The sequence below is a fragment of the Cherax quadricarinatus genome, chromosome 14, assembly GCF_038502225.1.
Source record: "Cherax quadricarinatus isolate ZL_2023a chromosome 14, ASM3850222v1, whole genome shotgun sequence".
NCBI classification, from domain to species: domain Eukaryota; kingdom Metazoa; phylum Arthropoda; class Malacostraca; order Decapoda; family Parastacidae; genus Cherax; species Cherax quadricarinatus.
Genome location: NC_091305.1, coordinates 16,729,599 through 16,737,619, shown reverse-complemented (window position 1 = coordinate 16,737,619; position 8,021 = coordinate 16,729,599). Strand labels below are relative to the sequence as shown.

General features: G+C 38.6%; 1 protein-coding gene across 1 annotated transcript in view; it reads left to right on the top strand.

Moving 5' to 3' along the window:
- Nucleotides 1–5,469: 5,469 nt before the first annotated feature.
- The window catches only part of LOC128695184 (uncharacterized), a 29,054-nt gene continuing 26,502 nt past the window's right edge, over nucleotides 5,470–8,021 (top strand). The window contains exon 1 of the mRNA XM_070085023.1: nucleotides 5,470–5,601. The gene's annotated coding sequence lies outside the window, so the exon portion shown is untranslated. The remainder of the gene's footprint in view (nucleotides 5,602–8,021) is intronic.

Sequence of the window (8,021 nt, the reverse complement as noted above, 5' to 3'; positions counted from 1 at the left end):
ATGTGGGATTTACAGGTTTTGGGTATTTTGTGGTTTACATGTTATAAAATACTAATTACAGAGGGAGCCACTAGGACACCTAGCATGGCTAGGCATTTCGAGCAGACTTAGATTAATTCTTAATACCATAATCTGTAAGGATTTAATGTTAAGGCTAAGTGACCATATCATAATTTGTGAGTTTAGCAATGTGAATGCTTTTGTTTCGGCACAATACAAAGTGTCTATATTGGAGTATCATAGGCAGACTTATGACTAGTTATAATTTATTATTTTAAGATTAAGATTAGTATTTCTGGGTTTATAGTCAGTGGGTGAGTGAGTGTAATTTTGAACCACCAGGTGGTTATCATGTAGTTAGTTGTCGGGGTGGATCAGGGAGATAAGATGTTTTCTAACTGTAGTTTTTAAAGTGATGAATGTGTCTGCAGTTCTAGAGTTTTCAGGTAGGGTGTTCCAGATTTTAGGTCCTTTGAAATACATTGAATTTTTGTAAAGATTTAGTCGAACACAGGGAATGTTATAGAGATGTTTGTGTCTGGTGTTATGCCTGTGGATCCTGTCACAACTATCAAGAAAGCATTTTAGGTTAAGGTTAATATTGGAATTTAAGGTCCTGTAGATATAGATTGCACAGTAGTAAGTGTGGATGTTCTGAGCAGGGAGTAAATTTAGATCTTTGAAGAGTGGGGAAGGGGGGTGTTGCCAGGGATGGGATTTAGTGATTATTCTTACTGCAGCTTTTTGTTGGGTTATTATTGGCTTTAGGTGTGTTGCTGCAGTTGAACCCCAAGCACAGGTAGCATAGGTGAGGTATGGATATATAAGTGAATGGTATAGTGTGAGAAGGGCAGTTTGCGGTACATAATATCGTATCTTGGAGAGGATGCCCACCGTTTTGGATACATTTTTTGTTATGTGTTGGATATGGGTGCTGAAATTTAGGTTGTTGTCGAGGTATAGGCCAAGGAATTTGCCCTCATTAGGTCTGGCAGTTAGAGTGTTGTCGATCTTACTGTTAAGTTGCACAACACCTGCTCTGTTACCAAACATAATATAGTAGGTTTTGCCAGTGTTAAGTGTAAGTTTATTGGCTGCCATCCAAGTCGATATTTTGAGCAGTTCCTCGTTAACAATGGTGTTGAGGGTGGCAAGATTAGGGTGGGAGATGACATAAGTCGTGTCGTCAGCAAAGAGAATGGGTTTCAGGTGTTGGGATAAGTTTGGAAGATTATTGATGTAAATGAGGAAGATCAGGGGTCCAAGGACACTTCCCTGTAGAACTCCAGTATTAAGTGGCCATATTGATGAGGCTGTGTCTTTAATGGTGACATACTGATACCTATTAGAAAGGTAGGATTTAAAATATGCAAGCGCATGGCCTCTTATACCATAGTGGTCAAGTTTGTGGAGTAGGATGCCGTGGTCTACTGTGTCAAACGCTTTTCTTAGGTCAATAAAAATTCCTAGCAGATATTCCTTATTTTCCAATGCTGTGTAAAGCAGATCTAGCATTTTTATAATTGCATCATTAGTGCTTTTATTTTTCCTGAATCCAAATTGGCAGGGGTTGAGTATGTTTTGTGGTGTTATAAATGAATATAGTCTCCTGTGCACGAGTTTCTCGAAGATTTTGGATAGCAATGGTAAGTTTGATATTGGCCTATAGTTGTTTACGTCTGTAGGGTCACCACTTTTATGTATTGGTATAACCCTTGCTGTCTTGAGTAGTGTCGGGAAAGTGCTAGTTTCTAGTGACTTGTTAAAAAGTAATGTAATAGCATGCGAAAGGACATGGGCCGCTCGCTTGTACAATAATGGTGGGACGTGAGACAGACTCCCCGAGTTATTTTTAAGTGACTTTATGATTACAGTGACTACCGTGGGCTCAGTTGGTACAAGATAGAAGGAATTTGGGAAATTCCCATCTAGGTAGTCCCCGGCATGGGCATTGGTACATGGGATTTTACTGGCGAGATTAGATCCTATGTTTGAGAAGAAGTCGTTTATCTTGTTAGCTGTATCAGTGGGATGCAGTGGTGTTTCATGAGGTTTAGTTAGAATAATATTCTTGGTTTTTTTCAGTTTGTGGGTCCCCAGAATCTGGGAAAGTGTTTTCCAGGTCTTTTTTATATCTCCTCTTGTGTCAGTGAATCTGCTGGAGAAGTACAGTTGTTTGGTTTTCTTTATTAATTTGGTGAGAACTGTTGAATGTATAAGAATATCATTGTGTATTAAGCCCTGTCTATATTGCTTTTCATATTGGTGTTTCTTATTAATGAATTTCAGAATGCTGATGGTTAGCCATGGGCAACCAAGCCGTTTATTCGTGATCTGTTTAGTTTTTATAGAACAATGTTTGTTGTATAGTCTAAGTATTTTGTTAAGAAAAATGTCTGTCCAATCGTCAATACCATTGGCATTGGAGAATTCTGTAGGCCAGTCAAGTCTCTAGGTCTGCTGTGAAATTCCTTATTGAGGCCTCGTCATGGAGTCTAAATGAAACTTTGTTGTATTCGAGTGGTGGCTTACTAATGTTTGTTAAGAGGAAGGTTGGGTAGTGGTCAGTAGTGTTGTCTGTGATTATCCCTGATTTAAGGGGGGCTAGTATATTGGTCCATATGTGGTCTATTATGGTTGCACTTGTCTCAGTCAGCCTGGTTGGTTTAGTTATTGTTGGTATGAGAAGTGCGTTGTTCATATTGTTGATGAAATCAGTTACAGTCTGATCATCTGGTAGGCCAAGGTTGATATTGAAGTCTCCAGCTAAGAGAAGGTGGTGCTTGTTCATTTGTCTGTTTGTTATTAGTGACTTTAGATTCTCACTGAAGTTTGGGATGTTTGTGTGGGGTATCCGGTATATGGCACCGATTGTTATAGGCGTCTTGAGTTTTTTTACAGTAAAATTAGCAAAAATGTATTCCCCATATTCATCACTAAAGCAATTAGTGCTAATACAAGATAGTTGGTTAAAGTAATAGATTGCAGTACCACCCCAACTTGACATGGTCTGCAGTTGTGGATTGCTGTGTATCCTGGTAGAGGGTAGATATCAATTGTGTCCTGCTTAAGCCAGGTCTCAGTAAGAATAATGCAGGAGAAGGGTGTCTTTAGTGACTCAAGGAGTGCCAGGAGGTCATCATAGTGTTTGCTTAAGGACCTGATGTTGTAGTTAAGAACTGATAGACTTTGAGCAGTGTTCAGGATAGTGCTGGCTTGTGATGCTGTGTAATAAAGGCAGTTACTTTCCAATAAGTTTTGATTGTGTGTTAGATTATGGAGGTTTAGATCAGGGTCAACGTGATCATTCATCTTTTAGGTTTAAATAGTGGTTGTTTATATCCTGTATTATGTGACGAGTTCTAATACTGATTTCTGTAGTGGTGGGAGGTTTGGATAAGTATACCGCTGAAGCACTTTGGTCATATAGAGTATAGTCACTAATAAACATAATGAAATTGATATTGTCTATGTGTTGTGCTAGAATGAGCAAAAGTACATCTAGGTATAAACTAATACTATAAAAAAACAAATTACAAGTGGCACCAGATTCACTCTTGTAATTGCACTAAGGTCTAATATAATGAATTTATTGTTGTCTATGTATTGAGCTAGAATGAGCTCAAGTACAACTAAGTATAGTTAGTTTAGGTGTTGTCTAAGTATTGAGCTAGAATGAGCTGAAGTACAACTAGGTATAAACTTATAATATAAAAATACAAATTAAAATGGTACTTGCAATTGCACTAGGGTCTGATATAGGTTGTTAACAAGATCAAGAGTATAACTAGATTCAAATTGACAAAATAAAATTCACAAATTAAAGTACCAAAAGAATAATAAGTAAAAAAATAACAATGGCAATGACTTGGTTATATGATAGTAAGATGGTAGACAGGTACACAGGTACAAAGGATAATATAAAGGTTGGAGCTGAATATACAAACTTGAAAATTTGGCAACAAAATGTTATGAAAAGTATAAAATAATGATTAATGTACAAAAGTAAAATTGACTGGTAGTAAATATGGTGTTTAATAAAATTTTAGAAGTAATAATGATTACAAAAAAAAGATTAATTAGCAAAAAAAAAAAGTGAAAAAGTAATGTTTATTTCAAGTATTAAATTTTAAGAACAGTTATTTGGATTCAATATTGCACTGGTAGTTATACTAGAGGTTATTTGGCAGTACAAGGTGTTTAAGAGTACTCTAAGATAGTAAATGTGGTATAAAACAGGTTATGGTAATTAGACAAGTAATTACCTGGAGTTTTACCTGGAGAGAGTTCCGGGGGTCAACGCCCCCGCGGCCCGGTCTGTAACCAGGCCTCCTGGTGGATCAGAGCCTGATCAACCAGGCTGTTGCTGCTGGCTGCACGCAAACCAACGTACGAGCCACAGCCCGGCTGATCAGGAACTGACTTTAGGTGCTTGTCCAGTGCCAGCTTGAAGACTGCCAGGGGTCTGTTGGTAATCCCCCTTATGTGTGCTGGGAGGCAGTTGAACAGTCTCGGGCCCCTGACACTTATTGTATGGTCTCTTAACGTGCTAGTGACACCCCTGCTTTTCATTGGGAGGATGGAGCATCGTCTGCCAAGTCTTTTGCTTTCGTAGTGAGTAATTTTCGTGTGCAAGTTCGGTACTAGTCCCTCTAGGATTTTCCAGGTGTATATAATCATGTATCTCTCCCTCCTGCGTTCCAGGGAATACAGGTTTAGGAACCTCAAGCGCTCCCAGTAATTGAGGTGTTTTACCTCCGTTATGCGCGCCGTGAAAGTTCTCTGTACATTTTCTAGGTCGGCAATTTCACCTGCCTTGAAAGGTGCTGTTAGTGTGCAGCAATATTCCAGCCTAGGTAGAACAAGTGACCTGAAGAGTGTCATCATGGGCTTGGCCTCCCTAGTTTTGAAGGTTCTCATTATCAAAAATGTTAAGAGTAAATTGTACTGATAGGAATTGGAACTGCTATCCTTTTCCTCGGATCAAAATCCTCCCGTCAACCAGGCCGTATATGACCCCCTCTGCGGATTTAGCTCTTCCCCTCTTATAATTAACGATAATAAATTATCATTATTATTATTTATTGCCATGAAGCTCTATAAAGAAACAGGTGTGATAAATTATGATATTCATTGTGTAGGGGTAAACCCATGATGATCATACAGCAGGTGTGATGTAGTGGGCCACACCTGTAGCTTACTTCATGAATTTCAACGCCCCAGCAGTAACTATCTACCACTGACACTATTTTAAGTGAGCAAGACTTGTCACTCTGGCCCTGGCACAACAATGCTGGCAGGCGAAGGTGACACGTACAGCATCCCACTAACAGAACTGCTTCTTGTCGTACTATAATGTCAAGAACACCGTCACCGGCCGTCAAAGAAAACAAGAAGCGGGTGTGTCCTTGACGGAACCAATAAGAGGCTTAGTTTCCATCCTCTGGGAATCCCGACCAATAACACCACCTCTTCTCTGGTATCTTGATCAATGGTATCCTCTCCATCCCCCCCTTCCCTGGTGTCTTGACCAATCAGTGACAAGCTCCATACTGCATTAACAGATGTGTATTGTTTATGCATCTACGTCATAGAGTTCAGGTGGGAAAGGTCAGGATTGTGTTTATCAAGGAATTCCTCTGCCAGTGGTGTGTAAATGGTGGGTAATTATGTTCTACAGTCACTGAGGTGACAGTTGTTGTGCCTGGAGTGAAGACTGAGAGCAACTAGGTACTTCTGAACTCCCGAGACTTGCCGTGATTTACACCTGGCTTTCACCTGTTTTCTTGATTCGTTTTATTTTTTGACATTTGTACTCTATGTTCTTTGGGATGTTTAAGAAAGTAGGTGGGTTGCATTATGTTCCTCGGGTACCTTGTAGTTTTTCATCATGAAGATAGACAGATCACCAACGTTATATTAAGGAAAATGGCTGGCAGGTATGGCACTTCAAGTCTGATACCTCGATGCTTGGTAAAGAACTCTTGATACATAAAACTCCTTTTTGATCATATCTGATTACCAACAATACCCCAACTGATGTATGGCTCTTACCAACAATACCCCAACTGATGTATGGCTCTTACCAACAATACCCCAACTGATGTATGGCTCTTACCAACAATACCCCAACTGATGTATGGCTCTTACCAACAATACCCCAACTGATGTATGGCTCTTGTAGGTTTAGTACTTTTCCATGGATATAATAATGGAAGGTGTAACCTCGGAACCCAGTGGGAATAAGTCACTTTGTTTGACTCTTATCAGGTTATCTTGAGATAAATTTTTAATTTGCAATGTAAAACCATTGTAAACGTTTACAATTATGTATGAGGTCTAAATTAAATCTTAATCGAGTTGTCTGTATGCAGCTGAATGGATTTATAGTACATGTCTTTATTGCCTGAAGATTCACCACTCTCCTCAAGGAATATATATATATATATATATATATATATATATATATATATATATATATATATATATATATATATATATATATATATATATATATATATATATATACCTTTTTTTTTTTTTAACATTTAAACTTATCCATGTTTAAACTCAAGTACAGTAATATAAAATGGGTTATGAAAAGCCACAAACATTATAAATCTTTATTATAATGAAGCGTGGAAAAGCTCCCCTTCAACAAAACAATTAATAAATGCTTACTTTGGTAGTTGTCTTTTTATTCATTAGTCAAATCATTGAATCTTCTACCTTGTATAAAACACCTCAATTTACCCAAAGTACCTAGGAAAAAGATTTCTTCAACGTTTCTGGAGAGTTAGTAATCCAGGATAACCCAATAAAGTCAGGATATCATCGAGGACTGTCTTACTAGGTGTTAGGTGGCTCAACCCAGTCACCTAGCACCTAGGTACCTTTTTACTGCTAGGTGAACAAGAGTAGCGAATATAAGGAAACATACCCATTTCTACTTATGCCGGGGATCAAATTCTGTTCTTTAGTGTGCGATCTGTGGTGACTGCCAACTGAGCCATGAGATTTATAAACCATAACTGTTTTCCATGAAGAGGTGAGGTGGAGCAAATCTTTGTGACCCTAGTTATGTAGCTATATCTTCCTTTGGTAGTGAATTGGCCTGCTAATGCTTTATTGATATTTTTTTTAGAATAAGATTGGTCAAGTAAAATTCTTTAATTTAAAACTGCTGCTGCAAAAAATATACAGTGGAACCTCATTTTTCGGCCGTAATCCATTTCAGAAGGTCAGCCAAAATTCGAAACAATGTTTCCCATAAGAATTAATGTAAATACAATTAATCCATTCCAGACACCCACAAATATTCACAAAAAATAAATTTGTTCAAGATTAATTATAGTTTTACATACACAAAACAATGCAGATTAAATAAAGATAAATTAAGAATATTTAAATCACTATTACATACCTTTATTGAAGACAGGGAGGAGTGAGGGAGGGTGGATTATTGTTTGGAAGGGGACCTCCCCTCCATAAGGACTTTAGGTAACAAGTCCCTCTCTATGTCTTTTAATGCCACTAGGACCAGCTTGAGAGTCACTGGATCCCTGTTGCACAAAATAACTGTCCAGAGTGCTCTGTTTCTGGCGTCTCTTTAAGATTTCCCTAAAATGGGACAAGGTTTTGTCACTGAACATGTTGCAGATATGGCTTGTTTCAGCTTGGTCAGGGTGATATTTCTCCACAAAATTTTGCACCTCATTTTACTTTGCACAAATGTCCTTAATCACTGAAGAAGGCACATCCTTCCCTCTCTCTTCTTCCTCCTCCTCCTCTGAAGCAAGTTCCTCAGCTGTGGTCTCTTGTTGTTTCAGTTGAAGGTGTTGCAGCTCTTCAGTGGTTAGCTCTTCCCTGTGGTCCTCCACCAACTCTTCCACATCCTCACCACTCGCATCCAACCCCATGGACTTCCCCAGTGCCACAATAGATTCCACAACAGGCAGAGGATTGACAGGGTCAGGGTCAGCCTCAGATCCCTCAAAATCCTTTTCGAGGACACAGTCTGG